Below are 13,691 nucleotides of genomic sequence, written 5' to 3' on the forward strand. Positions count from 1 at the left end.
ACGTGTTCGGGCTTCCTGCCTTACAGCTCCCTGGGGAGCAGGTTGGTCTTTCATGTGCACTTTGATGTTTTAAATGAAAGGGCACTTCAATAATAACTTTGCTACTGTAATGGATATGCAAATCTAAGATCCTTGTTATCTGTTCCACTGGATGCCAACTCAAAAGATAGGAGCTAAAAAAATCCCAACACACAGTCCTTTCCCCAATTCCTCAGAGCTTTACCCACAATGCTTTGCACTCAATGAATGGCAACAAATCTATTATTTACAAGCTAACCTCCCTCCTTTTGGCCTGGGTGGAAGTCTGATTAAACACATTGGCAGGTGTGTGTGTGTGTTGTTGTTGTTGTTGTCGTCGTCATATAATAGATTGTGTCATAGTGAGGATACTGTATCGAAGGATGATAATGAGACAAGTGCTATTTGTAGCTCTTGAGGCTTTATAAGCAGACAAGACACAATCATCATTTGAACTAAACAATTACCAGCTTTGCACACACGAAAGAAGCAGAACTTAAGCTGCTATTTTATTTTATTTTATTTTATTTTATTTTATTTTATTTTATTTTATTTTATTTTATTTACAGCTCTATACACACAGGTCTCAGGGCAATTCACAGAATAAAATCAGAATATAAAACCACAAAATACATAATCAAAATGAAAACAACAACCCAAGGTAACCACATACATTAGATTTTAGAGGCCATTCATTCAGTGTATAGTATGTGACAATGCAAAGGCTCTAAAGACACCAGGCAGTTTCATATAGCAGCCCTCCTGCTTTCGGATTACTCTACATACTTCAAATTGGAGAATGTTACAGAAAGCACATGTGGGCATGGTGTGCACCCTCAGAGATGACACACATGTGGCACAGTAGATTCTGAGCAGTATGGTGATGATGCAGAGCGATGGGGAAAGGAAAGTAGCTCACTTGTCCTCACCTTCAACCATCATAGGTCGGTCAGGGCTGCCATACGTCCAGAATTTCCCAGACATAGCAAGGATTCGGCAGAAAACACTTAAATGTCTAGGAAATTCCAGACGCACGGCAAATTTCCTTTAAAAAGCCCAACAACTTTTGTGTCCGGACTTTCAGTTTTTGAAATATGGCAACCCTAAGGTTGGTTGAATACAGAAGTAGAATGGATGGACAGGGCTTGTTGTGTCAGTGGTTTGCAAACAGTATTACAGGAAGCTCCAGTGTTCCTTAGAAGCTCATCAGAAGTTCCTCAATGAAAGGCATATCAGTGATATACAATAGTCCCAGAAACACAACCAATAGCCACCATGGTTGGCTTCCACTGCAATGTTCAGCAAAGGGAGAGTGTTGAAACCATTCAGGAATTCACTTTCCATTCACTTAGGATACAGAAGAAGAAGAAGAAGAAGAAGAAGAAGAAGAAGAAGAAGAAGAGTAGTAGTAGTAGTAGTAGTAGTAGTTTGGATTTGATATCCCGCTTTATCACTACCCTAAGGAGTCTCAAAGTGGCTAACAATCTCCTTTCCGTTCCCTTCCTCCCCCACAACAAACACTCTGTGAGGTGAGTGAGGCTGAGAGACTTCAGAAAAGTGTGACTAGCCCAAGGTCACCCAGCAGCTGCATGTGGAGGAGCGGAGACGCGAACCCGGTTCCCCAGATTACGAATCTAACGCTCTTAACCACTACACCACACTGGCTACAGCATGGTGTAGCAGACCTAGGTGCTGTGAAGAATGGCACTGAGAGCTAAAGGACTCATCTCTTTAAGAATTCCTCTACCTGTCAATGGAATATCTACTCTGATTCCCAGTGTCAGGCCTGACGTGGTCCTTGGCATCCACTGAAGTACACATGTTCAGTCTAACAGAAAGGAATGAGAATTCCTTTTTTAATTCTGTTTCCGTGGGTTGAAAAGGTGGCTAGTGTGGTTTATACTTCCCAGAATGTTTTGGCGTGAAGATAGTGTAAAAAAAACAACCACCACTATTCATTATGGTGACTTTCCTGATCTGCTGAGGTTGGATCTGCCTTTGAATCCAAAGGATCAAAGTTCTAGCCTCATCATGGGAGGCCAGCTAGCCCCAGACAGACTGGAGGTCAGAATTGCCCAGTGTGGGGCTCAAACCCACAACCCTGAGAGGAAGAGTCTCATGCTGTGCTGACTGAATTAGCCAGCCTCAAGAAGGCTTCCTCAGAGAGATTGATAACTGAACTATCCTCGCAGCTACCCAAATATAGTGACCATGTATACCTCAGGCCATATGAATAATAGCTTGCTCCTTTTGGCTGCTGCGCCATGTTCAAAGTGCCCATATGCAACAACTATAATTGAAAAGCACCCCAAAGTAAGGATGAGGATTTGAGATGCTCAAATGTGTTCAACAACAACAACAACCCCACCAAGTGCAAGATGATACCGGCACTATTTCTGATATCTGTTGATTTAAGCCATGGGTAGGCAAACTAAGGCCCGGGGGCCGGATCCAGCCCAATCGCCTTCTAAATCCGGCCCACAGACAGTCCAGGAATCAGCGTGTTTTTACATGAGTAGAATGTGTCCTTTTATTTAAAATGCATCTCTGGGTTATTTGTGGGGCATAGGAATTCATTCATTCCCCCCCCAATAAATATAGTCCAGCCCCCCCCCCACAAGGTCTGAGGGACAGTGGACCGGCCCCCTGCTGAAAAAGTTTGCTGACCCCTGATTTAAGCAATACCCCCTAACACGTCCTCATAAAAAGGAGTCTAGCAGGCAAGGCTGTTTTAAACCACATGGGTCAGACACGCACAGGTCATGCTATCAAATTATTTCTGTCATATTATTCCCGCCTCAAAATGAAATACAGTGGTACCTTGGGTTAAGTACTTAATTCATTCCGGAGGTCCGTTCTTAACCTGAAACTGTTCTTAACCTGAAACACCACTGTAGCTAATGGGGTCTCCTGCTGCTGCCGCCCCGCCAGAGCACAATTTCTGTTCTCATCCTGAAGCAAAGTTCTTAACCCGAGGTACTATTTCTGGGTTAGCGGAGTCTGTAACCTGAAGCGTATGTAACCCGAGGTACCACTGTACATACTTTATTTGATGAAAGGAAAACACACCTCGCTACTGAACAATTCATTGCAAAAGGCATTCGAGGGACAGGAAAGAAGCCAAGCTGCCCCCTGGAATGCAAACGAAGCATTCACGTTCCGTGCCACAGAACACAGACAGCTTCATAAAACGATGGCCGGCAATGCTTCCTTTTATTTTTGTCCTCCAACAAGCCAAACATCCGTATGGCACTATGCTGTTATTTATTAGCAAACAATTGGTGAAGAGAGGGGTTTTTGTTTTTGTTTTTTTAAAAGAGGAGGTCCATCTCTAGGATTCTACAGCAGATGTTTCCTTTGCAGACTGTCAAGTCAGCAGGTGCTGGGTAAGGTGACTAATGCTATGGATTTTATAGTTCCCATGCATGATTTATGGTTGAGGAAAGCTATTAGTCACCATTTTATAAAGCCTCTATAAGAGCAACGTTTTCAGGCTCCGCTGCTGTTGCTTTTAAAGGGGAAAAGTCACAACCCTCGGTAGATTAATAAAAATGATATGGCCGGGGTCAGAAAGCACACACGACTTCTGAGAAATGAGGCGTTATTGAGCTTGTGAATAGAAACTAGAGGTTTAGGTAAGTCAGGCTCCCAGGGGGGAAATATTGGAGGAACCTAGTAGCCTATGAGCAAGGGATGAATGTGGCCCAAGGCTGATTCATCGGCAGCTATCAGAGGTGAGCTAGCGGTCAGTGCCAAGATACACACCAGAGCCAGGAAGGCATCGATGCTCTGGCAAGGCTCCAGGCCAAACAGGAAGCCTTTCATAGCCATTCCTATCCATGAGGGTCCAATAGCTGGCCTCAGTGGGCAGGGCAAGTCCAGAGCCTGAGAATACATCGGTGCTAGAAAGATTTTCTAAACTGCAGTTCTGATAGCTCACCACATGGGGAAGCCACACAGAGACATGAAGACTTCTTGTTCTGGCACTGCCTGATGCCCCTGAGTAAATCTTGGGCTGCACACACAGACCAGCCTACTTTCAGAAAACAGGACTAAGCATCGAGAAACTGCTTTCCTTGGGCTAAGCCAGAGTGGTGTAGTGGTTAAGAACGGTGGACTCATAACCTGGTGAACCGGGTTCACTTCCCCGCTCCTCCACATGCAGCTGCTGGGTGACCTTGGGCTAGTCACGCTTCTCTGAAGTCTCTCAGCCCCACTCACCTCACAGAGTGTTTGTTGTGGGGGAGGAAGGGAAAGGAGAATGTTAGCCACTTTGAGACTCCTTCGGGTAGTGATAAAGCAGGATATCAAATCCAAACTTTTCTTCTTCTAAGATTATCATGAGAGGAAAGAGAAACCAGCAGCCAGCAGAACAAAAGGGTGATGAACGGGAACAGTTCTGAGCCAAGCTACTTCTTCATAGAGATTTGTTCTGCTCCATTGAATCGCTGCTTCCAAAATGAATATCAAAACGAGAAAATACTGGGCACAGACCTGCTTGCAAATGATATGGCAGAGCCACTCTCCTTTGCCCGCTATTGTCACTCATCAAATGGATTTTGTAGGTTTTCATGGCGCTTCAAAAACCTGCAAAATTTTATTTGGTCAGAAATTAGACTGCCTGGGATCAATTCACTTAAAGAGCCACCTAGGCATATACTGTATTTTTCTGTGTATAACACGCCCCGTGTATAAGATGTCCCCTATTTTGGGCGACTCAAATTTAAGAAAATGGGGGGGGGGAGAGAGAGAGATGGCCCAGAGTTATTGAGCTTTTTGGTGGGAGCATTGCCAAAACTTGTTGAGCTTTTTTTTTGGGGGGGGGGTTGCCCAGCACTAGATACAACCACCAATCAACCATTACATCACCTCTGACAAGCTCCTGCTCGCAGCTGCAAGCAATCCCCCGTTCCCCCCACGCACTATCTGTGTATAAGACGACCCACCTTTTTTGACATTATTTTTGATTAAAAAAACCCCTTGTCTTATACACGGAAAAGTATGGTATATACCTGCCCAAGCATTAAGATCAGTTGCAGAGTCCTGCTTGTATGTTCCCCTGTAGAGCTGGTTAGGGTGGCAGTCACAAGAGATGGCTCCCTATCTATGGTGACCCCAGGAGGTACAATTAGCTCCCTATCCATTTTCTTTTAGGTGGGATCTGAAAACAATTTAATTTCAGTCTACTTATTAAAAGCATGAGAACACAAGAAAAGCTGCTCGATTAGGCCCGTGGCTCATCTAATCCAGCATCTGGTTCTCTCAGTGGCCAACCAGATGTCTACATTGAGAACTCAGAACAGCACTCTCCCCAATTGTTTCGCAGCAGTTTTTATTACGAAGCATACTATCTCTCTCCCCCCCCCCATAATTTTTATTAAATTTTCTGATCTACAATTTAAAATATTCATTTAAACAACCTTAAAATATCAATGACTTCCCTTCTTCTCTTCCCATGGTTCATTTTGCATAACATAAATCCCTGCATATTTTATATAAACTAAACCATTCAGGATTCCATTATTACATCCATCAAAACTTATTTACACTGTTGAATTTATCTTAATGCTGCCCACATTTTCAAATGTACACAATTCCCCCCCCATATATTCAATAAACATTTTCCAATCTTCTTTAAACGTATGTTCTTCTTGTTCTCTTATTCTATATGTTAGGTTCGCAAGCTGCGCATATTCCATCAGCTTAAGTTGCCATTCTTCAGTTGGACCTTACTTGTTTTCCATTTTGGGGCTAACAAAACACGGGTCACAGTAGCGGCATACATAAATAACCTTTTTTGACACTTGGGAATTTCCGTCTGAATTATCCCCCACAAAAAGGACTCTGTTTTTTGTGTTTTTTTGGAAAAGTACTTTTAAACATTTTTTAAAAATTCATTATGAATTATTTCCCAACAGTCTTGTGAAGCATACTACCTCTATCAGTGGTGATAAAAAAGCCATCGTGGCTAGGAGCCATTGATAGTCCTGTCCCCCATGAATTTATCCAATCTTCTTCTAAAGTCATCCAAGATGGCGGCCATCACAAACATTCCATAGTTTAACTATGCTCTCCAACATATTATTATGATTATTATTTAGCAGGTCTCAGGGCGGTTCACAATATTGTTCCTTGAGTGGGAAGTCCTGACCTAATTTCATTCTAATTTGCACTCTACATAGTGATATTAGTTCTAATACTCCCAGGCCACTTTGTAGTACCTCCCTTAGTACAGCCAACCCCCCACTTACATGCATTCGAGTCATGCGTGACCGCGTACACACGCATTGCTGTGAACGTAGAAGTGGCATTAAAGGGGCGAAAATTGTTGGGCTATTCCGTTCCACCTTAAGGAACAGGCATCATTGTTGTGTGTCACATGCCTGTTTACACACCAGCACAGTGTGCTGAGAACTTCCATTTGTGTATAGCTTTTGCTTTAGCATTTTTGCTTTGGACACGAAGGAGATCAGACATGTTTCCTTTTGTCCTGATCTATGCTGAATAAACTCCCCCAAGAATGCAAAAACAGCAAAAATGGCACAGAAACAGCATCTAGGAGGATTGGAGGAAGTCTGGTGAGTGTTGCTGGTTTTTTAAAGGGTTTCCAGAGGTTTAGAGGGTGTTTGCAGGCTTTTTCAATGGTGTTCCCAATATTTCACTTAAACGCGTGGTGCCTCAGAACGTAACCTCCATGTAAATTGGGAGTTGCCTGCCCACATATGTGCAAATATCACAGTATTTCATGCATGGTACCGAACATTTTCCCCTGTTGGGAAATATCAACTGCCGAGTGAGGAGGAATTCAGATGGTGCAAATGTCACGGGGGGAGAGCTGACCTCTTCTTCATTGCTACAACCCTGATCAAATCCCCTTCTATATCGTACTGCCTTTACCTTTGAATAAAATTATGGGTGAGCCTATCCCAGATCTTCTGTTTGATCCTACAACTTGAGGTGCCAACAGAAGTTCATTTTCATTAGAAATTTTCTATTCTTTAACCGAGAAGCTCAGACTATAAGCCTATTCGTTTGCAAGGAGATATGATTTGTCACTCGCAGGAGGGGTAGATAAGGAGAGAGCTAGACTCTCTCAGTTGTATGGATACAACATAAACTACTGTAGGCAAAAGACAGCTTGAAGAACTGGGGCTACAAATCCTTCAATAAGCAGCCTGCCTTTTGAACAGTTGTTATTTTACTGGATGCTGCCCCACCTGATAGATTATGGCACTGATGTATTAACCAAAAATGAAACCACACTCCTGGGAGGAGATCTGCTGACCTACAAAGAATGCAAACATGTGTGGATTTTCTATATTTACAAGGTTCCTACCATCGATTGATGTATGTGCTTCCTTGAAAACTGAAGATGTTAGTGATGTACGCTGCAAGCAACAGAACAGCCTGGGAACATTATTTGTTTGTTTGTTTAGTTCATATATTTATAGACTGCTTAATACAAAGGGGGGGAGGGGAATTCTCTCGGCGGTTTTCAAAAAAACAAAACAAAAAAACGTATAGCAAACAATGAAAGCATAAACACATTCATCTAAAATACAACCATACCATATGATACAGTAGAAATTTCAGAAAGGCAAAAATGTAGCGGCACAACGTTTATCAACAAATCCTCCGAAGCAAAATTTTGTTAATGCTAATGGAACTGAGCAGGAGAGCAAGACGAGATGATATTTCCTATTTGCACTTTGTTGTTCAGCAAGGAACAATTTTTGCTGTGTGGATCTCCGGACATTAGCACCGATCGCTTTCCCCATTACTTCCCTACTTCAAACCTACTGCATTTTTCGCTCCATAAGACACACTTTTTTCCTCTTAAAACCTAAGGGGAAATGTTTGTGCGTCTTATGGAGCGAATGTGTGGTCCCCGGGGCTGGCGGTGAGGGAAGCTCGAGCAGCCTTTCCGCTGCTCCCCGACCTGCTCTTTGGGGCTGGCGGTGGCTTTCCCCAAAAAGCAGGTCGGGGAGCAGCGGAAAGGCTGCTCCCCGAGCTTGTGGGGCTGGTGGGGGGGGGAAGTCGCGCTTCCCCCGCCGCCAGCCCCGGGGAGCAGCGGGAAGACCTGCTCTTTGTTTTGTTTTGTTTTCAAAAATTTTATTGTTTTTTACAATATTATAAACAAACAAACAAACACACAAGACAAACAAAAATAACAAACATAAATCGTAGCCTTATTGAAAATTACAGTTATTAGCTTTGTTAAATGACTTCCTCGCTTCCCCTTGGTTGAATTTCATTGCATGTCCTTGCTCTTTGGGTTGAGCAGCTCTGGGGTAGCCCGTGAAGCCTCCACAGGACAGCAGGGTGCCTTCATCCCGCTGCCCTGGGGAGGCTTCGCGTGGCTATCCCTGGCTTTTGCAGGAGGTGGGGGGAAGGAACAGAGCGAGGCTCTCTCACTTCCCCCACCTCCCGCAAAAGCCCCCAAGAGCCGCATATATATTTTTTTCTTGAATTCCCCCCCCCAAAAAGTAGGTGCGCCTTATGGTCAGGTGCGCCTTATGGAGTGAAAAATACGGTATTTCTCCAGTGAAGTGGGGGGGGGGGGAATGGCATCAGGAGGGAGCTAGAAAAACATCAGACATGTAGGCCTTTCTTAGACATCATTAAGGACTAAATCAGGAGCAGGGAAACTCAGGTCTGGGAGAATCTCTCTCTGGCTATCAGAGGTTTCCTGAGGCCATGCCTCAATGGCTCTGCTACAAACCCAACTCAAGTTCTTTTCCCTGTGTACTGTGTCCTTGAACTACGTTATTGCTTCTTGCTTGCCTGGATGGATAAATGCGTGCTTTGCTTGCAGCTGCACTTGGCTCCACCCATTTTTTGCCCTTGGCACCACCCACTGCAAGGCCCTGGTAAGTTTCCATGATGAAATGCAGTTCCCAAAGCTTGCGGGGGGTGGGGGGTGGAATCCCCTCCCCTGGGCTAAAGGGATGGAGGGAAACAGTAACATGGAAGCAGGTTCCTCGTCCAACCTATGTGAGTTGATTGGTAATAGAGATGTGGAAAAGGCAGCACTCAAAATGGGATCCCCACACTCAAATAGCAAAACCTCCATGATGAGTTGAGTTCAGCCTGTTTCAGTGGAGCTCATATCCTATTTCCTGACTATTCTTTTTTTTTAAAAAAAAAATCAATTAATTAACCTATTTCCTGCTAGATCTACAAGGATTGAAGAGGAAGCTGAGAGGCAATGCCACCCCCCTCGACTGACTATAAGTAAGAAGGCAAGCAGGCAAGGGCTGTCTGTGTGGGAGATTTGCAGCCGAATCTAACAATGCATACCTTTGCGAATTAGCATCTACAGTGGTACCTCAGGTTACATACGCTTCGGGTTACAGACTCTGCCAACCCAGAAATAGTTAAGAACTTTGCTTCAGGATGAGAACAGAAATCGTGTTCTGGCGGCGCGGCAGGAGCAGGAGGCCCCATTAGCTAAAGTGGTGCTTCAGGTTAAGAACAGTTTCAGGTTAAGAACAGACCTCCAGAAAGAATTAAGTACTTAACCTGAGGTACCACTGTACTGTATAGGAGTTAAGATCACAGAGCCACACTGACTCAAACGCAGACTCAAACCATAGAAATGTAATTGGTAGAGAAGGTTCTGTGTGATGTCATTTCCCCTTCTCTTGGGAGGGAAGAATGAAAGAACTATTTCCTTTCCCTTGTCTCTCTCCCTTTTCTCTTTGGGAGCAGATGTATATCTAACTTGTTCAGCCTCAGGCACATGCCTGCTTATACTGTAAATATAAGTGTTTTGCCTGCATTTAGTTTACTGCCATTGCTGCTGAGAAAGAATGCATGGCAATGAGTAAGTAAATCATATTTTAAAATCACTTCTCATTCTGTTGTCTGATTCTTTGTCAAGTGGGGGAAGAAAGGGGGAAGACATTTTGCTTTGCAGCTGAACTTAACTAAGTTTGCAACCTTAATTAAGTCCACAACCTAATTCCTATGCTTTCCTATGCATAAAGATGGAATTTTAACTCTGCTCAGACCTGTGCTTTTAAACACAAGTGATAAGCTGAACCTTAGTCTTAACCCGCATACGTGGTCTGTAGAGGAATAAAATATAGGCAATATATTTCCTCACCTACCTAAGAAAAAAACACCCCACAGTCTGATGGCAGAATGAAGCTGATGCCACAGCACCCTATTGACCCAAAATGTATCAACCTCCAACAGAAGGAGGCAAGGCAAGGGGAAAATATAAGCCCATGAAGATGTGAACACTTCAGATATCCATTTTAAAAATAGCTAGATAGGAGATCATCTTTCAGCAGACAAACTGCAGGGGAGGAAAGAGTTAAAATAGGCCACCTTCCCTTGCATCGAGTTAGAAGCTGAATAATAATAATAATAATAATAATAATAATAATAATAATAATAATAATAATACAGGTGCACCCCAAACAAACCAGAGTCCTGTCTGAAGGGGTTAAGCCAAAGGCTTTGTCGAAAAGGTTCTGAGCTGAAGGAAGAGAGAAATAGTAACGTGGTGATTAATAAATACTTGACAGAAGTTTTAAGATTAATGCTATAATGTCAGTTTGCACAGCGACACTCCCTCCAGTATCATAACTATTACTTGTTATTAATTACCCAGCCCTTTTTTTATTATTAAACATCTTTGCTGCTTTCTGGGGAGGATCAAGTCCCTAATAAGACATCTGGCAAGTCACATTAACAATTCAGAAATTACTTAATTGTTATATTCCGTTGAAAGAAAGAAAGAAAGAAAGAAAGAAAGAAAGAAAGAAAGAAAGAACCCTCTACATGTATGTGATGTTTCTTTTGGGGGGGGGGGAGAAAAGAGGGGGGAAGTACTCAGAGGCAAAGAAAGGTTGTGTTTGGGAGGTGAAGGAGCAGGCTTAAAATGATTTATAAGCTTCTTCTATTGTTCTAAAGGGATTTCTTTGACAGCTCCACTTATAAGTCTCCCTCCGCTCCCTCCAGCTGTCTGCAGACCCTCCCAATTCTCCCACGGCATAAATATATGATAGGAATACATTGGTGCACTTATTCGCGGGCCTTTGTTTCTGAAGCAGATACCGTCAATTGTACTGAACTGCACTTAATTAAGCAGCGGTTTTACGACGTGAGCTGCAAATGCACGGGGGACTGCCACAGGACTCCCAAAATTTACTACCCCGCAGCTTCAAGCAGGCAGCGTAGCAATATTATTCATGAGGCAAGAACATATTAAAAGCTGCGACAGCCCCAAACGAAAGAGAGGTAGGAAATTCACAGCTAGGCACCGTAAAAAGGCCTCTCCTCAGCGGAGGCCCCTCTTTCCCAACAGGGTCAGCGTTGAAGGTGGCGGCCCTATCCTAGAATTTGTAATCCTCCACTGATAAATTAAGAGGCTAGCCTCTCTCTGTGTTTTTTACGGCTTTGAGGTGTGAGGCCTGGTCAGGTGCAGGTTGAGCAAAGCCATCCCCACCCGCCAGCTGAAAAACAAAGCAGGCTTATAGATAGAAAACCATGCTGAGGGAGCCACACTAGATGGTGCTGTTATTACGGCAAACGTGGTCGTACCATTCACTTTCTGCTCTCCTCATCTTTTACAAACCCTCCAAGTGTCCCTGTTTTCCAGGGACAAGCCCAGATTCCCAGAAGCCCTCCCGGTTTCTCATTTGATCCCGGAATGTCCTGCTTTTCCTCAGGATATCCGTATTTTCATCGGAGAAATATTGGAGGGTATTGGTAAAAGGTAAAGGTACACCTGACCATTAGGTCCAGTCGTGGCCGACCTTGGGGCTGCGGCGCTCATCTCGCTTTATTGGCCGAGGGAGCCGGCGTACAGCTTCCGGGTCATGTGGCCAGCATGACTAAGCGCTGTTTACCTTCCTGCCGCAGTGGTACCTGTTTATCTACTTGCACTGGCGTGCTTTCAAACTGCTAGGTTGGCAGGAGCAGGGACTGAGCAACGGGAGCTCACCCCGTCGCGGGGATTCGAACTGCCAACCTTCTGATCAGCAAGTCCTAGGCTCTGTGGTTTAACCCACAGCGCCACCCGCATCCTTTGGTATTGGTATTGGTAGGATGTCCCTATTTTCATTGGAGAAATGTTTGAGGGTATGGAGTTGTGCAACCCACACACACACCCAGCCAAGGAGATAAGTAACTATACAACCTTTAGAAGACATCTAAAGGCAGTCCTGTATAGTTTTATTCTTTTTTTATATATGTTGGAAGCCACCCAGGGTGGCTGGGGCAACCCAGTCAGATGAGCAGGGTATAAATAATAAAATTATTATTATTATTATTATTATTATTATTATGGACATCCCTATTTTCATTAGAGAAATGGTGGCGGGTATGATCTTATACCCACCAACTATTAATGAGATTTATTTATTTATTTATTTATTTAAATTGAAATGCCTTATCTTTGGGGGAGTGGCTCCTCAGTTAAGCAATTGCCGTCCCTCAGATGTTTGCTTAGCGCCATCTTTCAGAATGACACCCACACTATGCATTTAAAGTGCAAAAGCAGATGTGGGCCACACTATTGCATACTCTTACTTTGGACTTTGTTGCTGCCATATTGTCTTGTGTCACCCCTTTTCTGATTTCAGGCTAACAGCACATACCATAGTTACTCCTCACTCTGCTAAAGAAGGCCCTGGTATTTACAGTGGTACCTTGGTTTCTCAAACTTAATCCGTTCCCGAAGTCCGTTCCAAAACCAAAGTGTTCCAAAACCAAGGTGCGCTTTCCCTATAGAAAGGAATGCCAAATTGATTAATCCGTTCCAGACTTTTTAAAAACAACCCCTAAAACAGCAATTTAACATGAATTTTACTATCTAATGAGACCATTGATCCATAAAATAAAAACAATAAACAATGTACCGCAGTCACACAATCAATCAGTCAGTAGCTGAACTGGGTTCCACACAGTCACGAAAACGAAACAAAAAAGCCGCAAAAACAAAAATGCAAAATAAATAGCAAAACAGACAGACCTCAGCGCAACACTCAAAACAGAAGTGTGGCACTCAAATCGTCAGTGTAACACTCAAAACAGAGCACGTTCGGCTTCTGAAAAAAGTTTGCAAACCTGAACACTTACTTCCGGGTTTACAGTGTTTGGGTTCCAAGTTGTTTGAGTAACCAAGGCGTTTGAGAACCAAGATACCACTGTATTACTTTATTCGTTTCACTGCTCCCTCAAAGATTCATAAAAACACAGCAATAGAAAACTCACTTGGGCCTTCTGCTTCTTAGTACCCACTGCCAAGCTTTTCTTATTAAGCAATCGGAGTTAGAAACTGCTTTTCCCCCTCTTTTAAGCCAAAATTCTCAGAATTCTCCTCAAGCTACTGTGTCTCTGATGAGGGTGCTTCCAGACAGAGGATATTTCAAGGAGCAAAAGCAACTGTCAATGCCGTGGCCAGAGACCTTCAAGCAATAGGAATTGTGTCGCTGGTCCAAGAGCATTTCTACATGTTGTTCCAAAGAGTAATGGTAGCTGGCAAACAGGAAGCACCTCATTGAAAAGCTACTTCCTGTTCTGGGAATTTAAAGCTCACTTCAGTGTTCTGAGCATGACAGTATCTCTGCCTCCTGCACTCAGCCTGACAGCCTGCCTGAACTGTGCAGTAACTGTGACAGGTATCCTATACTCACACTACAATGCTCAGCACCCTTAAT

This window comes from Podarcis erhardii, assembly GCF_964252035.2.
Source record: "Podarcis erhardii genome assembly, chromosome: 8".
Classification (NCBI taxonomy): domain Eukaryota; kingdom Metazoa; phylum Chordata; class Lepidosauria; order Squamata; family Lacertidae; genus Podarcis; species Podarcis erhardii.